Genomic DNA, 19,399 nt, shown 5'->3' on the forward strand with positions numbered 1-19,399 from the left:
CTGCATTGCATTTGCAAAAGACCAAATTAGCCAAGAGTCTGTCAGTCATTTGTGCACGATGGGGGCGTAGTATGATGCCACCATGGCTGAAAACTCGCTCCACTGGAGCACTGGAGGCAGGCACTGCCAAGACTCTCATGGCCACTCGGAACAGTGAAGGAAGAGTCTTCATGTTCAATGCCCAGAACAAAAGGGGGGAGAGAGTTGTTTTGGGTTGGTGCACTACTTGTAAGTGTATCTTGTGTTTTTTATGTTGATTTAATTAAAAAAAGAAAAAAAATTTTTATTTCTTGTGCGGCCCGATACCAATCGATCCACGGACCAGTACCGGGCCGCGGCCCGGTGGTTGGGGACCCCTGAGGTAAACAACCAACAGTATGTCAGAAAGCTAGCTAAAACGGTACACATATTCATAATATAGTATACATTTTAACTGACCTTTATTTTACTATTTTTGTCTTTTTTTAGGTGGCTAAAATACGCGGTGCTGCTGACCGCCGTCTAACGTTACGTGTGATATATTGACTAACGTAACCCTGCTTAAAAAAAATCACTGAACAAAAAGTATGAATAAGGTAGTGAACTGCAACAGATTCCCGTGTTTGCAATAACGTTATAACGTTAGCAGTGAGTTTACAGCCTCACTGATTTAACTACACAGCAAATAAAAGTCACGTTACTTAGCCAATAAACGTTATCTTACATTCAAAACTTACCGTTCTTTGTGCAACTTCAAATGCCGGACGAAGTTGGAAGTTGTTGCCTCTCCATCAGTAATTTTCGAACCGCATGTGTTGCATACTGCAAAAACGTTTTGTGTTGACCACCTCGTAATTTTTATACCCAAACAAAATTATTTTAGGTATCATTTTTTGTTCACTGGCGTGTGGTTTGGACATGTCTTCTTCGTTGGTTGTCCTGCAATTTGATTGGATGAATGCTGTGTGATGAAAACAAAGTAGATCTAATTTGATTGGCTGTTGTACTGAGACCACACCAGCTGACACACGCAACGCTGATAGACAAGTACACAATGCAAAATACGGAGCGCTCCCGAATAACTTTTTCATCTTTGGGTTTTGGGGAAAGTAGCAAGTCATGTCAATTCAAAAGGCTCAAGTCCAAGTGAAGTCACAAGTCATTGATGTTAAAGTCTAAGTCGAGTTGCAAGTCTTTTTACATTTTGTCAAGTCGAGTCTAAAGTCATCAAATTCATGACTCGAGTCCAAGTCATGTGACTCGAGTCCACACCTCTGATGGTGATGTACAGCGCACATTATGTCCTACACAAAGTATATTTACAGTCAGTCATATCACCATCCTTTTGTCACCTGAATAAAATACCTTGGTGTCCCCAATGGTAGTTACGACCATGATCCGGAGTGTGGCGTCCATTACAGCTGAGGGCATTATTTGAGGAAGAAAGTACAACAGTTAAAAATGTCACCTGTCCCTGTTGCAGCCCACTTGTTGCCAAAGAAGCGCCCTGCAGGCTGCGACGCATCCTTATCGGCGTAGTGATACTTCCCGGTCAGAAGGCCACCTGGCAAAGTGAGTCTGAACATTAGCGCCTGGAACAGTATCGCCATTTAATTCCTGTTTTGTTTTTTTAACTCTATGTGTGAAACAGAGTGGATACTATTTGACACAAACCTGATGTATAATGAAGAATACGTGAAATTATTTTTCATGCAAAACAACAACACTGACAAAGAAAACGACTGTGGGCTATCCAAAACTGAAGGTTTTTCTGGCATCAACAGGGATTAAAGCCGTGATATCCTCCTGTACACTTCATGATCACGTACTCTTAACACCGAATGTCATTAATATATCCATGACAGGTGTGTCTGGCAGGGCACCCCTATGACCTGCTGTCTCCCTGGTCTGATATAATGTACTGTAAACTATACCAATAATATTACAAAAGTAGAGTGTGGTGTTCTGCTGACCTCGACTGCGGATGTTGTGGATCGGTGGAGGGGATACTTCGAAGACCTCCTCAATCCCACCAACACGTCTTCTTATGAGGAAGCAGTGCCTGGGGAGTCTGTGGTGGGCTCTCCTATTTCTGGGGCTGAGGTTGCTGAGGTAGTTAAAAAGCTCCTCGGTGGCAAGGCCCCAGGGGTAGATGAGATCCGCCCGGAGTTCCTTAAGGCTCTGGATGCTGTGGGGCTGTCTTGGTTGACAAGACTCTGCAGCATCGCGTGGACATCGGGGGCGGTACCTCTGGATTGGCAGACCGGGGTGGTGGTTCCTCTCTTTAAGAAGGGGAACCGGAGGGTGTGCTCTAACTATCGTGGGATCACACTCCTCAGCCTTCCCGGTAAGGTCTATTCAGGTGTACTGGAGAGGAGGCTACGCCGGATAGTCGAACCTCGGATTCAGGAGGAACAGTGTGGTTTTCGTCCTGGTCGTGGAACTGTGGACCAGCTCTATACTCTCGGCAGGGTCCTTGAGGGTGCATGGGAGTTTGCCCAACCAGTCTACATGTGTTTTGTGGACTTGGAGAAGGCATTCGACCGTGTCCCTCGGGAAGTCCTGTGGGGAGTGCTCGGAGAGTATGGGGTATCGGACTGTCTGATTGTGGCAGTCCGCTCCCTGTATGCTCAGTGCCAGAGCTTGGTCCGCATTGCCGGCAGTAAGTCGGACACGTTTCCAGTGAGGGTTGGACTTCGCCAAGGCTGCCCTTTGTCACCGATTCTGTTCATAACTTTTATGGACAGAATTTCTAGGCGCAGTCAAGGCGTTGAGGGGATCTGGTTTGGTGGCTGCAGGATTAGGTCTCTGCTTTTTGCAGATGATGTGGTCCTGATGGCTTCATCTGGCCAGGATCTTCAGCTCTCACTGGATCGGTTCGCAGCCGAGTGTGAAGCGACTGGGATGAGAATCAGCACCTCCAAGTCCGAGTCCATGGTTCTCGCCCGGAAAAGGGTGGAGTGCCATCTCCGGGTTGGGGAGGAGATCTTGCCCCAGGTGGAGGAGTTCAAGTACCTCGGAGTCTTGTTCACGAGTGAGGGAAGAGTGGATCGTGAGATCGACAGGCGGATCGGTGCGGCGTCTTCAGTAATGCGGACGCTGTATCGATCCGTTGTGGTGAAGAAGGAGCTGAGCCGGAGGGCAAAGCTCTCAATTTACCGGTCGATCTACGTTCCCATCCTCACCTATGGTCATGAGCTTTGGGTTATGACCGAAAGGACAAGATCACGGGTACAAGCGGCCGAAATGAGTTTCCTACGCCGGGTGGCGGGGCTCTCCCTTAGAGATAGGGTGAGAAGCTCTGCCATCCGGGGGGAGCTCAAAGTAAAGCCGCTGCTCCTCCACATCGAGAGCAGCCAGATGAGGTGGTTCGGGCATCTGGTCAGGATGCCACCCGAACGCCTCCCTAGGGAGGTGTTTAGGGCACGTCCGACCGGTAGGAGGCCGCGGGGAAGACCCAGGACACGTTGGGAAGACTATGTCTCCCGGCTGGCCTGGGAACGCCTCGGGGTCCCACAGGAAGAGCTGGACGAAGTGGCTTGGGAGAGGGAAGTCTGGGCTTCCCTGCTTAGGCTGCTGCCCCCGCGACCCGACCTCGGATAAGCGGAAGAAGATGGATGGATGGATGGAGTTAAAAAAAGTTTATGATCTCAACCTCCAGTTAAAGAGCAAACATTCTTTCAATCCTTTCACTGCGTGCTGTCAATCAGTGTTACGTTGGCAAGAAAGTAGCGCCAGAAAGCAAACCAATGAGCTTGTGAGCGGTCTCAAAGGACGAGCTTCAGTCTGAGAGGCGGCTTTCCACCTGGCACAAGTGTTTGACTTGTCTCCATTTAAAAGTATTACATTATTTTTGGACAATTAAGAATGTTCAGGGTACAAAAACTGCCTCTTGAAAATGACATCCATAAGTATGACAGACAAGAACGGGTGTAATAAGTGGTACCTGCGAGAAAATTGTTTGCATAGAACTTCATCCCTAAGTATCTCAGACACGGCAGCAACTCGTCTCGACTTGTCTGGTGGTGGCGTTGTACATCCCCTGTCAATGTAGTAAAGATTAATTCAAGTAATTTTTACAAAACCCAAAACCAGTGAAGTCGGCACGTTGTGTAAATTGTAAATATAAAACAGAATACAATGAGTTTAAAATCTTTGTAAACGTATATTCTGTTACGGTAGCGAGGCATTGTGATGCCGGAGGTCGTCTTTTCAAGATGCAGAGGGATGTCAGGAAGCGGCTTGCAGGTGAGAATAAATGATTTATTCTGATTGCAGAACAAAATGCTGCGCGGTGCACCACGGCACGGAAAACAAGAGGGTAGCAAAGATGCTAATATCAAAAATGTAAACTATGAGCGAAACTAGGAGCGTAACTTGTTGCGTAGGAGCAAACAAAACCAACAGACCGAATGAGGCCAGCGCGTAAACTAAATAGCCCTCTGATTAGTGCCCGGGCAACAGGTGCGCGTCCGGGACACTAACCAGAGGCAGGTGACTATAATCTGCCGTCATGGCAACAGAAACAAACTCAAGAGGTGCTGAAAACACAAGTGACTTGAAAACAAAAACAAAAATATGATCCGGGCAGCGGATCATAACAATATTCAATTGAATAGACTGCAAAGACAAGATATTTAATGTTCGAACTGAGAAACAACATTTTTTTTTTGCAAATAATCATTAACTTAGAATTTAATGGCAGCAACACATTGCAAAAAAGTTGGCACGGGGGCATTTTTACCACTGTGTTACATGGCCTTTCCTTTTAAAAATTGCAGAATGTGGCTTGGCATTGTCTTGCTAAAATAAGCAGGAGCGTCCATAAAAAAGACGTTGCTTAGATGACAACATTTGTTGCTCCAAAACCTGTATGTACCTTTTGGCATTCATTTTACCCATGCCTTGGGCACTAATACACCCCTACCATCACAGATGCTGGCTTTTGAACTTTGCACCTAGAACAATCCGGATGGTTCTTTTCCTCTTTGGTCCGGAGGACACGGCATCTACAGTTTCCAAAAACAATTTGAAATGTGGACTTGTCAGACCACTTTTCCACTTTGCATCAGCCCATCTTAGATGAGCTCGGGCCAAGCGAAGGCGACAGCATTTCTGGGTGTTGTTGATAAATGGCTTTCGCTTTGCATAGTAGAGTTTTAACTTGCACTTACAGAGGTAGCGACCAACTGTAGTTACTGACAGTGGTTTTCTGAAGTGTTCCTGACCCCATGTGGTGATATCCTTTACTGATGATCCTTTTCTGATGCCGCTTTTTAATGCAGTACCGCCTGAGGGATCGAAGGTCCGTAATATCATTGCTTACATGCAGTGATTTCTCCAGATTCTCTGAACCTTTTGATAATATTACGGACCGTAGATGGTGAAATCTCTAAATTCCTTGCAATAGCTCGTTGATAAATGTTGTTCTTAAACTGTTTGACAATTTGCTCATGCGTTTGTTCACAAAGTGGTGACCCTCGCCCCATCCTTGTTTGTGAATGACTGAGCATTTCATGGAAACTGCTTTTATACCCAATCATGGCACTCACCTGTTCCCAATTAGCCTATTCACCTGTGGGATGTTCCAAATAAGTGTTTGATGAGCATTCCTCAACTTTCTCAGTCTTTTTTGCCTCCTATGCCAGCTTTTTTGAAATATGTTGCAGGCATCAAATTCCAAATGAGCTAATATTTGCAAACAATAACAAAGTTTACCAGTTGGAACATTAAATATCTTGTCTTTGCAGTCCATTCAATTAAATATAGGTTGAAAAGGATTTGCAAATCATTGTATTTTGTTTTTTTTTAACGAGTTACACAACATGCCAACTTCACTGGGTTTGGGTTTTGTAATATAAATAATGACTTTAAACATTGTGACAAGTGGAAATTGAAGTGTCCTTTACCTGATACACAGTTGGAGTGATCCAGTGATGCTGTCTGCAGAGGGTCACTATTTCTGCCACTTCCCAGCAAGAGTAGTTGGACAGTCCAAACTCCTTAAATTTACCCTGAGAGGAACATTTCATTGGTACGTTCAAGACTTGAGAAAAGATGGCAGCCACTAGTGATGGGTCCGGCAACACCGATGCATCGGCGCATGCGTCGAGCTCATAGAGCAAAACCCTGTGTCGGTGCGCGTACCGCTTTTAGAAAGTCACGTGACCGATCATGAGCTGTTTTGGTCACGTGACCGATACGCGAACTGTGTCGCACTGACGCCTCCTCTGTGCCCTGTGAACGGGTCTTTTCTACAGCCGGAGAAATAATAACTAAGAGAAATCGTCTAAAATGTAATACGTCGGAAAAACTTTTCTTTTTTTTTTTTTTTTTTTTTATAAAAATGTGTAAAAAAATTAAATTAAAAAAATTCCCAGTCCACAATCATCCACAACACGTTCTCTTAGATTTCCATGTTATGATACATGTTCACATTATTTATTGACTGTATCTAAAAAAGATAAAAATATATTTTTATTTAAATGAAGATATGAAATAATCCTAAATGAAATACAATGACTTGGTTTATATTATTGTATATACTAGGGCAGGGGTCACCAACGCGGTGCCCGCGGTCACCAGGTAGCCCGTAAGGACCAGATGAGTCGCCCGCTGGCCTGTTCTAAAAATAGCTCAAAGAGCAGCACTTACCAGTGAGCTGCCTCTATTTTTTAAATTGTATTTATTTACTAGGAAACTGGTCTCGCTTTGCTCGACATTTTTAATTCTAAAAGAGACAAAACTCAAATAGAATTTGAAAATCCAAGAAAATATTTTAAAGACTTGGTCTTCACTTGGAATAAGCGGTAGAAAATGGATGGATGGATGGGTCTTCACTTGTTTAAATAAATTCATTTATTTTTTACTTTGCTTCTTATTACTTTTAGAAATACAATTTTAGAGAAAAAATACAACCTTAAAAATGATTTTAGGATTTTTAAACAAATATACCTTTTTACCTTTTAAATGTCTTCCTCTTCTTTCCTGACAATTTAAATCAATGTTCAAGTAAATGTATTTATTTTTTTATTGTAAAGAATAATAAATATTTTAGCTTCTGGTTTTTCGACGAAGAATATTTGTGAAATATTTCTTCAAACTTACTATGATTAAAATTCAAAAAAATTATTCTGGCAAATGTAGAAAATCTGTAGAATCAAATTTAAATCTTATTTCAAAGTATTTTGAATTTCTTTTAAAATTTTTGTTCTGGAAAATCTAGAAGAAATACTGATTTGTCCTTGTTAGAAATATAGCTTGGTCCAATTTGTTAAATATTCTAACAAAGTGCAGATTGGATTTTAACCAATTTAAAACATGTCATCAAAATTCTAAAATGTATCTTAATCAGGAAAAATTACTAATGATGTTCCATAAATTATTTTTTCAAAAAGATTCAAATAAGCTAGTTTTTCTCTTCTTTTTGTCGGTTGAATTTTGAATGATAAAGAGTCGAAATTGAAGATAAACTATGTTTTAAATAGTTTCAAAATTTTATTTTAAATTTTTTCTTGTTTTCTCCTCTTTTAAACCGTTCAATTAAGTGTTTTTTTCATCATTTATTCTCTACAAAAAAACCTTCCGTAAAAGGAAAAAAAAATGTACGACGGAATGACAGACAGAAATACCCATTTTTTTATATATATAAATTTATTTATTTAGCTATTCTTGTTTAAATCACACTTACGTGTAACTTACAAATGACAATATATTTATTTATTTAAGTGTGTATCAAACTGGTAGCCCTTCGCATTAATCAGTACCCAAGAAGTAGTTTTTGGTTTCAAAAAGGTTGGTGACACCTGTACTAGGGCATCAAATCAGTGTCAGTTGAGTCGGTCCATAGGTTGCCTGTAGGGATTTTTAATGTCCAGCAGATGTCAGTATTTAGTGACACAGTATCGACACAGTATCAATACAGTTTTGCAATGTGTCGAAACGCTTCATGACGCCTCATCAACCCATCACTAGCAGCTACTGTTGTTTTACCTCTTTGTGGAGTTCATTGCAAGCCCGCAGAGTATCCACAATTGGATTCTGGTGATCGGGGGCGTGCAGGTAGAAAAGGTCCACAGAGTCGGTCTGCAGCCTCTGAAGGGACGTCTCCAGCTGAGAACGCACACTCTCTGGTTTTAACGTCTTGCCGTCCCACGGGTTTGCCTTGGTGGCGATGCTGACTGCAAGCACAAATACGCCATATAGAGGATCTTTGACTAGGGGTTGTATACAGTAGTAGATGTCTAAAAACAGCAGCAAACTCCTGTTAAATTGACGATCTTTGACCAGTAATTTTTGGTCTTTAAAAACATGAGGATCTTTAACTGGCTTTTTTTTAATTTATTTTTTTAAATAGCCGATCACTTTTATAGTGGATCTTTAAAAACATAACATTCTCTGACTAGTGTTTTTGCAGTGGGTCCTAAAAACAACAGAGCACCCTTGTCAAATTAAGGATCTTTGACCAATGGTAGGTCTACATGAGGACATTTAACTGTCATTTAAAACAAATGTAAATGTACTTTTATAGTGGATCTTTAAAAACATAAGGATGTTTAAGAGGTGTCTTTTTTTTTTTTTATAGCAAATTACTTTTATGGTGGATCTTTAAAAACAATGATCTCTCATTAGTGTTTTTCAGAGGTGGGTAGAGTAGCCAGAAATTGTACTCAAGTAAGAGTACTGTTACTTTAGATATTTATTACTCAAGTAAAAGTAAGGAGTAGTCACCCAAATATTTACTTGAGTAAAAGTAAAAAGTATGTTGTGAAAAAACTACTCAAGTACTGAGTAACTGATGAGTAACATACACACTCATATCATATATATATATATATATATATATATATATACATACATATACATTGATATATACAGTATATCATTTATATGTATTTATTTTGCTGTTTTTGTTTACATGTTAAAGGTGTTTTAATGAATATACATGCATGTTTAACATATAGATTCCTTTCTTTCATGAAGACAAGAATATAAGTTGGTGTATTACCTGATTCTGATGACTTGCGTTGATTGTAATCAGACAGTAGTGATGATAACGTCCACGTTTTCAAATGGAGGCGAAGAAAAGTTCCTCCTTTCTGTCTAATACCACATGAAAGTGGTGGGTTTTTGGCATCTTATTTGTCCAGCTTCCATATTCGTTTTTATACACTTAACAAGAAATATATTGGCGTCAAACTCCGTAGCTTGCTAGCTTGTTCGCGCTGGCTTTCGGAGACTCTTGTTTTGAAAGCGCAGGCGCGATGGAGCGGCACTTTTATTGTGAAGACAGGAACTGTGCAGTCAGTCTTTAGGCTTTTGACGGGATGTACGGTTGAAATAAAAAAATATCTTTTTTCCTTCACACTTTTGATTGATTGATTGGAACTTTTATTAGTAGATTGTACAGTACAGTACATATTCCGTACAATTGACCACTAAATGGTAACACCCCAATACGTTTTTCAACTTGTTTAAGTCAGGTCATGTGACCACCTGGCTCTGTTTGATTGGTCCAACGTCACCAGTGACTACATCTGATTGGTGGAACGAAGTGAAACGTCACCAGTAAGGCAGGCACTATGAAGGTCTGTCTGACAGACCAAAACAAACAAAGCGTGCATTAACAGATCGATAAAAATTAGTAGCGAGTAGCGAGCTGAATGTAGATAAAAGTAGCGGAGTAAAAGTAGCGTTCCTTCTCTATAAATATACTCAAGTAAAAGTAAAAGTATGTTGCATTAAAACTACTCTTAGAAGTACAATTTATCCCAAAAGTTACTCAAGTAGATGTAATGGAGTAAATGTAGCGCATTACTACCCACCTCTGGTGTTTTTGCAGTAGGTCTTTAAAAACAGCAATGCGCTCCTCTCAAATTGAGGATCTTTGACCAGAAGTAGGTTTTTAAAAACATGCTCTTTGACTGATATTTTTAAAATAGCAAATCATTTTTAGAGTGGCTCTTTAAAAAGTGTTTTTGCAGTATATCCTCAAAACAGTAGAGAACTCCTGTCATATCGAGGGTCTTTGACTTGTGTTTTCGCAGTAGATCTTTTAAAAACAGCAAAGCGCTCCTGTCAAATTGAGGATCTTTGACCAGTAGTCCATCTTTAAAAACATAAGAATCTTTAACTGGTGTTTTTTTTTGGCGGATCTTAGATAACATTAGGATCTCTAATTGGTGTTTTTGTAGTAGGTCTTTAAAACTGCACATTGCTCCTCTCAAATTGAGGATATTTGACCAGGAGTAGGTCTTTAAAACACATGATCCTCAACTGTTTTTTTTTAAGAATAGCAAATATCCTATTATAGTGGTTCTTCGAAAAGTGTTTTTGCAGTATAACCTTCAGTCTACTACTTTTTTTTTTTTTTTAAGATTTGTTTTGAGTTTTTGACTTATGCATTTGCCAGAAATACAATACAACACGTCAAACGTCTAAGAGAAACTGGTTTAGTTGAGTTTGCGTCATAATCATCCATAACGGAGGGGGATCTAATGCGTCGTATTGATGTATCATATCGAGTATCTTTGATTTGTGTTTTTGCAGTAAGTCTTTTAAAAAAAAGCAATGCGCTCTTTGAGGAAATTGAGGATATTTGACCAGTAGTAGGTCTTTAAAAACATGAGGATCTTTAACTGATGTTTTATTTTTATTTTTAATCCATCCATCCATCTTCTTCCGCTTATCCGAGGTCGGGTCGCGGGGGCAGCAGCCTAAGCAGGGAAGCCCAGACTTCCCTCTCCCCAGCCACTTCGTCCAGCTCTTCCTGTGGGACCCCGAGGCGTTCCCAGGCCAGCCGGGAGACATAGTCTTCCCAACGTGTCCTGGGTCTTCCCCGCGGTCTCCTACCGGTCGGACGTGCCCTAAACACCTCCCTAGGGAGGCGTTCGGGTGGCATCCTGACCAGATGCCCGAACCACCTCATCTGGCTCCTCTCGATGTGGAGGAGCAGCGGCTTTACTTTGAGCTCCCCCCGGATGACAGAGCTTCTCACCCTATCTCTAAGGAAGAGCCCCGCCACCCGGCGGAGGAAACTCATTTCGGCCGCTTGTACCCGTGATCTTGTCCTTTCGGTCATAACCCAAAGCTCATGACCATAGGTGAGGATGGGAACGTAGATCGACCGGTAAATTGAGAGCTTTGCCTTCCGGCTCAGCTCCTTCTTCACCACAACGGATCGATACAGCGTCCGCATTACTGAAGACGCCGCACCGGTCTCTCACGATCCACTCTTCCCTCACTCGTGAACAAGACTCCGAGGTACTTGAACTCCTCCGCTTGGGGCAAGATCTCCTCCCCAACCCGGAGATGGCACTCCACCCTTTTCCGGGCGAGAACCATGGACTCGGACTTGGAGGTGCTGATTCTCATCCCAGTCGCTTCACACTCGGCTGCGAACCGATCCAGTGAGAGCTGAAGATCCTGGCCAGATGAAGCCATCAGGACCACATCATCTGCAAAAAGCAGAGACCTAATCCTGCAGCCACCAAACCAGATCCCCTCAACGCCTTGACTGCGCCTAGAAATTCTGTCCATAAAAGTTATGAACAGAATCGGTGACAAAGGGCAGCCTTGGCGGAGTCCAACCCTCACTGGAAACGTGTCCGACTTACTACCGGCAATGCGGACCAAGCTCTGGCACTGATCATACAGGGAGCGGACTGCCACAATCAGACAGTCCGATACCCCGTACTCTCTGAGCACTCCCCACAGGACTTCCCGAGGGACACGGTCGAATGCCTTCTCCATTTTTATTTTTAATAGCAAATCAATTTTATAGTTGATCTTTGAAAAGTGTTTTTGCAGTATATCCTCAAAACAGTAGAGAACTCCTGTCATATCGAGGGTTTTTGACTAGTGTTTTTGCAGTAGATCTTTAAAAACAGCAATGCGCACCTGTCAAATCAAGGATCTTGACCAGTAGTAGGTCTTTAAAAACATAAGAATCTTTAACTTGTGTTTTTTTTAATACCAAATCACTTTTATGGTGGATCTTTTCAAAACAAGGATCTTTGATTAGTGTTTTTGCAGTAGATCTTTAAAAACAGCAATGCGCTCCTATCAAATTGAGGATCTTTGACCAGGTTTTTCAAAACATGGATCTTTAACTGATGTTTTATTTTTATTTTGAATAGCAAATCAATTTTATAGTTGATCTTTGAAAAGTGTTTTTGCAGTATATCCTCAAAACAGTAGAGAACTCCTGTCATATCGAGGGTTTTTGACTAGTGTTTTTGCAGTAGATCTTTAAAAACAGCAATGCGCACCTGTCAAATCGAGGATCTTGACCAGTAGTAGGTCTTTAAAAACATAAGAATCTTTAACTCGTGTTTTTTTTAATACCAAATTACTTTTATGGTGGATCTTTTCAAAACAAGGATCTTTGATTAGTGTTTTTGCAGTAGATCTTTAAAAACAGCAATGCGCTCCTATCAAATTGAGGATCTTTGACCAGTAGTAGGTTTTTAAAAACATGAGGATCTTTAACTGATGTTTTATTTTTATTTTTAATAGCAAATCAATTTTATAGTTGATCTTTGAAAAGTGTTTTTGCAGTATATCCTCAAAACAGTAGAGAACTCCTGTCATATCGAGGGTTTTTGACTAGTGTTTTCGCAGTAGATCTTTAAAAACAGCAATGCGCACCTGTCAAATCGAGGATCTTTGACCAGTAGTAGGTCTTTAAAAACATAAGAATCTTTAACTTGTGTTTTTTTAATACCAAATTACTTTTATGGTGGATCTTTTCAAAACAAGGATCTTTGATTAGTGTTTTTGCAGTAGATCTTTAAAAACAGCAATGCGCTCCTATCAAATTGAGGATCTTTGACCAGGTTTTTAAAAACATGAGGATCTTTAACTGATGTTTTGTTTTTTTAAATAGCAAATCAATTTTACATTTGATATTTGAAAAGTGTTTTTGCAGTATATCCTCAAAACAGTAGAGAACTCCTGTCATATCGAGGGTTTTTGACTAGTGTTTTTGCAGTAGATCTTTAAAAACAGCAATGCGCACCTGTCAAATCGAGGATCTTGATCAGTAGTAGGTCTTTAAAAACATAAGAATCTTTAACTTGTGTTTTTTTTAATACCAAATTACTTTTATGGTGGATCTTTTCAAAACAAGGATCTTTGATTAGTGTTTTTGCAGTAGATCTTTAAAAACAGCAATGCGCTCCTATCAAATTGAGGATCTTTGACCAGTAGTAGGTTTTTAAAAACATGAGGATCTTTAACTGATGTTTTATTTTTATTTTTAATAGCAAATCAATTTTATAGTTGATCTTTGAAAAGTGTTTTTGCAGTATATCCTCAAAACAGTAGAGAACTCCTGTCATATCGAGGGTTTTTGACTAGTGTTTTTGCAGTAGATCTTTAAAAACAGCAATGCGCACCTGTCAAATCGAGGATCTTGACCAGTAGTAGGTCTTTAAAAACATAAGAATCTTTAACTTGTGTTTTTTTTAATACCAAATTACTTTTATGGTGGATCTTTTCAAAACAAGGATATTTGATTAGTGTTTTTGCAGTAGATCTTTAAAAACAGCAATGCGCTCCTATCAAATTGAGGATCTTTGACCAGGTTTTTAAAAACATGAGGATCTTTAACTGATGTTTTTTTTTTTTTTTAAATAGCAAATCAATTTTATATTTGATATTTGAAAAGTGTTTTTGCAGTATATCCTCAAAACAGTAGAACACTCCTGGCATGCAGAGGATCTTTGACTAGCAGTAGATCCTTAAAGCAGCAGAGCAGATTTGATGGTAGTTTAAACCATAACAAGTCGAAGTTTAAATGTTTTTAAATGTGACCAAAATAGTATGAAAGCTCGAGTAAATACAAGTTGGGTAACGAAACAAGTTTCACATGCAAGCCCTTGTCAAATATTTAATCTTTGACTGCCAGAGAGCAAGGTTGGCTCAAAGTTCATTGCAGTTCGCAGTTAGTCGCTAGTTTTTGAACGACTTATGACAACTCTTGTGATCAACTTGTTTATAGACTAGACTAGAGGGTGTGCTCCTGACAATAAAACAATCTATGTTAATACCTAGCTTTCATTATTTATGCAATACAAGACTTATGAGGAAATGAACACGTTTCTCCTGCACCTGTTTTAGGAAGCTTCATGTCGCCCACGATGCTTTCCGACTTCCCATCCGTGTACATGAAGGCCGTGTCCACCAGCGTGTGTCCCTGCTCCAGGAAGGTCTTCACAATCTTCCCACTTTGCTCCACATCCACCCGGCCTCCGAGGCCCATGGTTCCCGAGTAAGGTAACGGGCCGTGCGGTCGACATGTTCCTCCGAGGGTGCGCCAACAACTCTGCTTGCAGAACTTGACTGCTAATAAAATACAGTGGCTAGTGATGGGTGCGGCAACACCGATGCATCGGCGCATGCGTCGAGCTCATAGAGCGAAACCCTGTGTCGGTGCGCGCAGGGCCGGCCCGTGGCATAGGCCGTATAGGCACATGCTAAGGGCGCCGTCCATCAGGGGGCGCCACGCCAGTGCCACAAATGTTGGAGAAAAAAAAAAGAAAAAAAAAAAGTTGGTACTATTATTTCTAAATACAAAAAAATAATCCCACGTTAATTAAAATGCAAAGTAAAGCCTATTTAATAGAAATATTATTTGTAACAACATTACGCCCCCTCCCTTCCCGTATCATGACTCTTTTTGGACGTCACCACATCAAAAAATCAACACAAGATGTCAAAACGGCCAAAACTGTCAGGTGCCCAGGGAAGAAAAAAGAGAAAAGAAGAGGAGAAACGAGAAAAGACAGAGGTAGCAGGTAGGTAACGTTAGCCTACATGAAATTATTTGTCTGTTACAGAATGTGATAGTAACCTGGCTTTTTAGCATTAAGCTAATGTTACATGATTCGGCAATTGCTAATCAATAAATAGCTAGTTCTGTTTTAACGTCGGGTTAATATTGTGGAGGGGGCTAAATTGTTATGGAAAATAATAATGTAACGTTAGGTAATTACAGTACTCCCACCTTACATTCCTCAGGGACATTTGTATTAGATCTTTTAAGCAGGTGTTTTTTGTTTACATTGTTATTGCCTTCTGGTTAGCTAATGTTTGCCCTGCAGGTAATAGTCACTTTTCCACCCCTTTATATATTAGGTATAGTTGTAAGTAAAAAAAAAAAGGTCAAAGACAAAGCTATTCGGTTTCTTGTGAGTATATACACTTCACTGCCGATGTGGGGGGGGCGCCACCTAAAATCTTGCCTAGGGCGCCACATTGGTTAGAGCCGGGCCTGGGTGCGCGTACCGCTTTTAGAAAGTCACGTGACCGATCATGAGCTGTTTTGGTCACGTGACCGATACGCGAACTGTGTCGCACTGACGCTGACTCTGTGCCCTGTGAGCGGGCGGGTCTTTTCTACAGCCGGAGAAATAATAACTAAGAAGAGAAAGCGTCTAAAATTGAATACGTTGGAAAAACTTTTTTTTTTTTTTTTTTTATAAAAATGTGTAAAAAAAAATAAATACATTTTTTTTTCCAGGTCCACAAGCATCCTCATTCACAACACGTTCTCTTAGATTTCCATGTTATGATACATGTTCACATTATTTATTGACTGTATCTAAAAAAGACAAAAAATATATTTGTATTTAAATGAAGTCATGAAATAATCCTAAATGAAATACAATGACTTGGTTTATATTATTGTATATACTAGGTCAGTGGTTCTCAACCTTTTTTTCAGCAATGTACCCCCTGTGAATTTTTTTTAAATTCAAGTACCCCCTAATCAGAGCAAAGCATTTTTGGTTGAAAAAAAAAAATACAGCACTATGTCTTCAGTTTCTGATTTATAAAATTGTATAACAGTGCAAAATATTGCTCATTTGTAGTGGTCTTTCTTGAACTATTTGGAAAAAAAGATATAAAAATAACTAAAAACTTGTTGAAAAATAAACAAGTGATTCAATTATAAATAAAGATTTCTACACATAGAAGTAATCATCAACTTAAAGTGCCCTCTTTGGGGATTGCATACCTGCCAACTTTTGAAATCAGAAAAACCTAGTAGCCAGGGTCCAGGGGCCTTAGGCCCCGGTAGGTCCAGGACAAAGTCCTGGTGGGGTGTTCGGGCTTCGCCCCCCGACGCAAAATGATTATTAGCATTCAGACAGGTTAAAATGTTGCTAAAACCATCACTTTTCTATCAGTCACAGTGACTTTTCAAAACAAAAATATTACAGCAAAAATCATATGGGTTGATTGACATGTTTATTCTGTAAGCTAACTTCAATAGTTTGAAATTATTTTGACAGTTAATGCCAGTTATCCTGTCAACCTTTCACAAGACTTCAATTTGTTAATTGAAAGTATAAACAGTATAAACACTTTTTACAGTAAACAAATGGTAAAACAGTACTAAACAATTCCATTAAAAAAAAAATTGGTGTCATTATTAACTTCCTGTCCAAGCTTGTATAATCTACTGCCTTGTTCAATTGTAAAAAATATTCTGTGCCTAAAATTCACATTTCTATCACAATTATCATACTGTAAACATGGTAAGCTAACTTCATTAAAATTAATAGTCCTGTCAATAGCATGGAATTACAATTCAAATGTAGTTTTTTTGTAAGCCTTTCAAAAGAATTCAAAATATGAAAAATTAATGAAAATTAATTTAAGCCATCAGACACTTGAAAAGTGGCACATCACATCTCTAATGTAATCATTTGAACTTTTCAACAGAAATAGCACTGCAAAAATATTAAGGACATACTTCTGTATTTTGGTAGTTATGCTGTCAACATTTAACAAGATTTCTTCAACTTGGACTTGAAAGCATAAATAGTATAAACACTTTTAACAGTATGTCGTGCTGTGAAATACAGCCGACAGGATTGTGCACCAAACACGAAGCAAGGCCAAAGCGCATGCATGGTGCAGGAGAACAAAGGACTTCTTTCATTTAAGGTTTGTGATAAACCATCAAACTCATTCGTTAAAAGGACTCTATAGTAATATAAAGCGAATTTTTCTGGACATTATCATGCAAGAAAAGTTTATTTTTGGGACCGCGATCACCGCATAATGATTTTTAAAGGTTGCATTACAAACATTTAACTGTCCCATGTGATCAGCCAGTGCGATTGGAAATCCATGCTCAATTATTGCCTCCGTAAATAAAACTTCGGCATTTATCACATCCAAAGAATCTGTTTGGGCGACGAAAAACGTTGAAAGTTTTCCACTTGTATCGCTAGCAACGGCATTAGACTTGTGTTTTTTTGTCCCAACGTGGTCTTTTACATCGCTAATTCCTCCGTGTCCGATCGAAAAATCTTGTCTGCACAAGGTGCAATTCGCGTAGTTTTCACCCTTTTTTTTTTTTAAATTAATGAAAAACCGTATTTTTTATCACTGCAACCGTAACCCGGAATAGGTTGATGAAAACCGTATGAATTACGGGAAACCCGGAGTAGTTGGCAGGTATGGAGATCCATCTGGATTCATGAACTTAATTCTAAACATTTCTTCACAAAAAAAAAAAATCTTTAACATCAATATTTATGGAACATGTCCACAAAAAATCTAGCTGTCAACACTGAATATTGCATTGTTGCATTTCTTTTCACAGTTCTTTTTGACAGACATTTTAGTGACAAACCTGAGCTTGTGCTTCACTGAGTTTATGAACTTACATTCATATTTTGTTGAAGTATTATTCAATAAATATATTTATAAAGGATTTTTGAATTGTTGCTATTTTTAGAATATTTGTTAAAAATCTCACGTACCCCTTGGCATACCTTCAAGTACCCCCAGGGGTACGCGTACCCCCATTTGAGAACCACTGTACTAGGTCATAAAATCAGTGTCAGTTGAGTCGGTCCATAGGTTGCCTGTAGGGATTTTTAATGTCCAGCAGATGTCAGTATTTAGTGACACAGTATCAATACAGTTTTGCAATGTGTCGAAACGCTTCATGACGCCTCATCAACCCATCACTACGTCAAACTGTTCGCTCAAACCCAAATCAATTAAACAAAACCAAAACAGCTTCACTTGAACGCTTTGTACTTTCTCTTCATTTTCAAAACTAAGGTTCAATACGGAGCGGTTGAAAACTATTTCTGCTGGCGTCTGGACTCTGGTGTGCAGCGAGCACACCTGTGTCATATTGATCATCAAGGCAACGGGCCTGCATTGATTGCGTCACCGCTCAAATCCAACAAAAATGCGAGGTTTGTAGTACGGTATCTCTTTAGATGGCTCCGACAGTCATTTTTCAAATTCCTGTTTGACTGCACAATGCTTCCAGATTGTTGGCCTATTTTGCATGAGACACAAATGTTTTATTACTTTTTACTAGGGGTGTAGCGGTACACAAAAATAAGGTTCGGTGCATACCTCGGTTTAGAGGTCACGGTTCAGTTCATTTTCGGTACAGTAAGAAAACAACAAAATATACATTTGTGGGTTATTTATTTACCAAATTTGCAAAATATTCCACCAAAAATATTTTTCTTAGTGGAATATTTGATGTGAAGTAATGGGAACCTTAGATAGGTCAATAATTCATAATAACATTGATTTTGATTCAATATTATGTTTTGAGCAATGACAGTTTGAAAGAAAAAAAACAGCTTTGTTTTATTAGTCAACATTGCAACTTTTTATAAATTACATTTAACCTTTAAGCTTTTTTATTTCACTTTTGTTTATTTTAAAAGTATTTTTAGAATGTGGCGTGGGCCTTTAAAACATTAGCTGTGGGCCGCAAATGGCCTCCGGGGCACACTTTTGACACCCCTGCTATAGATAATAAAACATTTAAATGTGATAAATCTATGGATAAAAAGCAGAGCCTGGCGACGCATGCGCGTTTATCATAACTCTCTCTCTCTCTCTGTCTCTGCCCCTCCCTCACCAATGCTGCTGCGCGCACAATTTGTTTTGTTTTTCACCCCTTCTTAACCCTGAACGTACATTGAAAATACACGCAACCCTAACTCAAAATGCCGGACATTTGAGGCATTTAAGAAACTCTGCCCTGACAGCTCTGCAAAAGAGATCATGTCCGGTTAAAAGAGGACGTATGGTCAGTCTATCGTAGCCCGTTAGCTGCTAGCATGCCGTGTGTTGTGTCTCGGTGTGCATTGTTTACACAACGTGCGTTACGCTACTTAATATGTCCATGTGGAAACTCGTTCGGTACACCTCCGAACCGAACCGGAACCCCCCTACCGAAACGGTTCAATACAAATACACGTACCGTTACACCCCTAATTTTTACCTTATAATCTTTAAGCATATGCACTAAAATACATATCATATTTTGGGATTGTCTCATTCCTAATGCAAAACAAAATGCGTAGTATTTTTCGGACTATAAGGCGCACTTAAACTTCTTTAATTTTCTCAAAAATCGACGGTG

The 19,399-nt window shown here is 39.7% G+C and overlaps 1 pseudogene; it reads right to left on the reverse strand.

Moving 5' to 3' along the window:
* Positions 1-1,129: 1,129 nt before the first annotated feature.
* LOC133570199 (uncharacterized) overlaps positions 1,130-19,399 on the reverse strand; it is a 30,733-nt pseudogene continuing 12,463 nt past the window's right edge.

This window comes from Nerophis lumbriciformis, linkage group LG27 (assembly GCF_033978685.3).
Source record: "Nerophis lumbriciformis linkage group LG27, RoL_Nlum_v2.1, whole genome shotgun sequence".
Taxonomy (NCBI): domain Eukaryota; kingdom Metazoa; phylum Chordata; class Actinopteri; order Syngnathiformes; family Syngnathidae; genus Nerophis; species Nerophis lumbriciformis.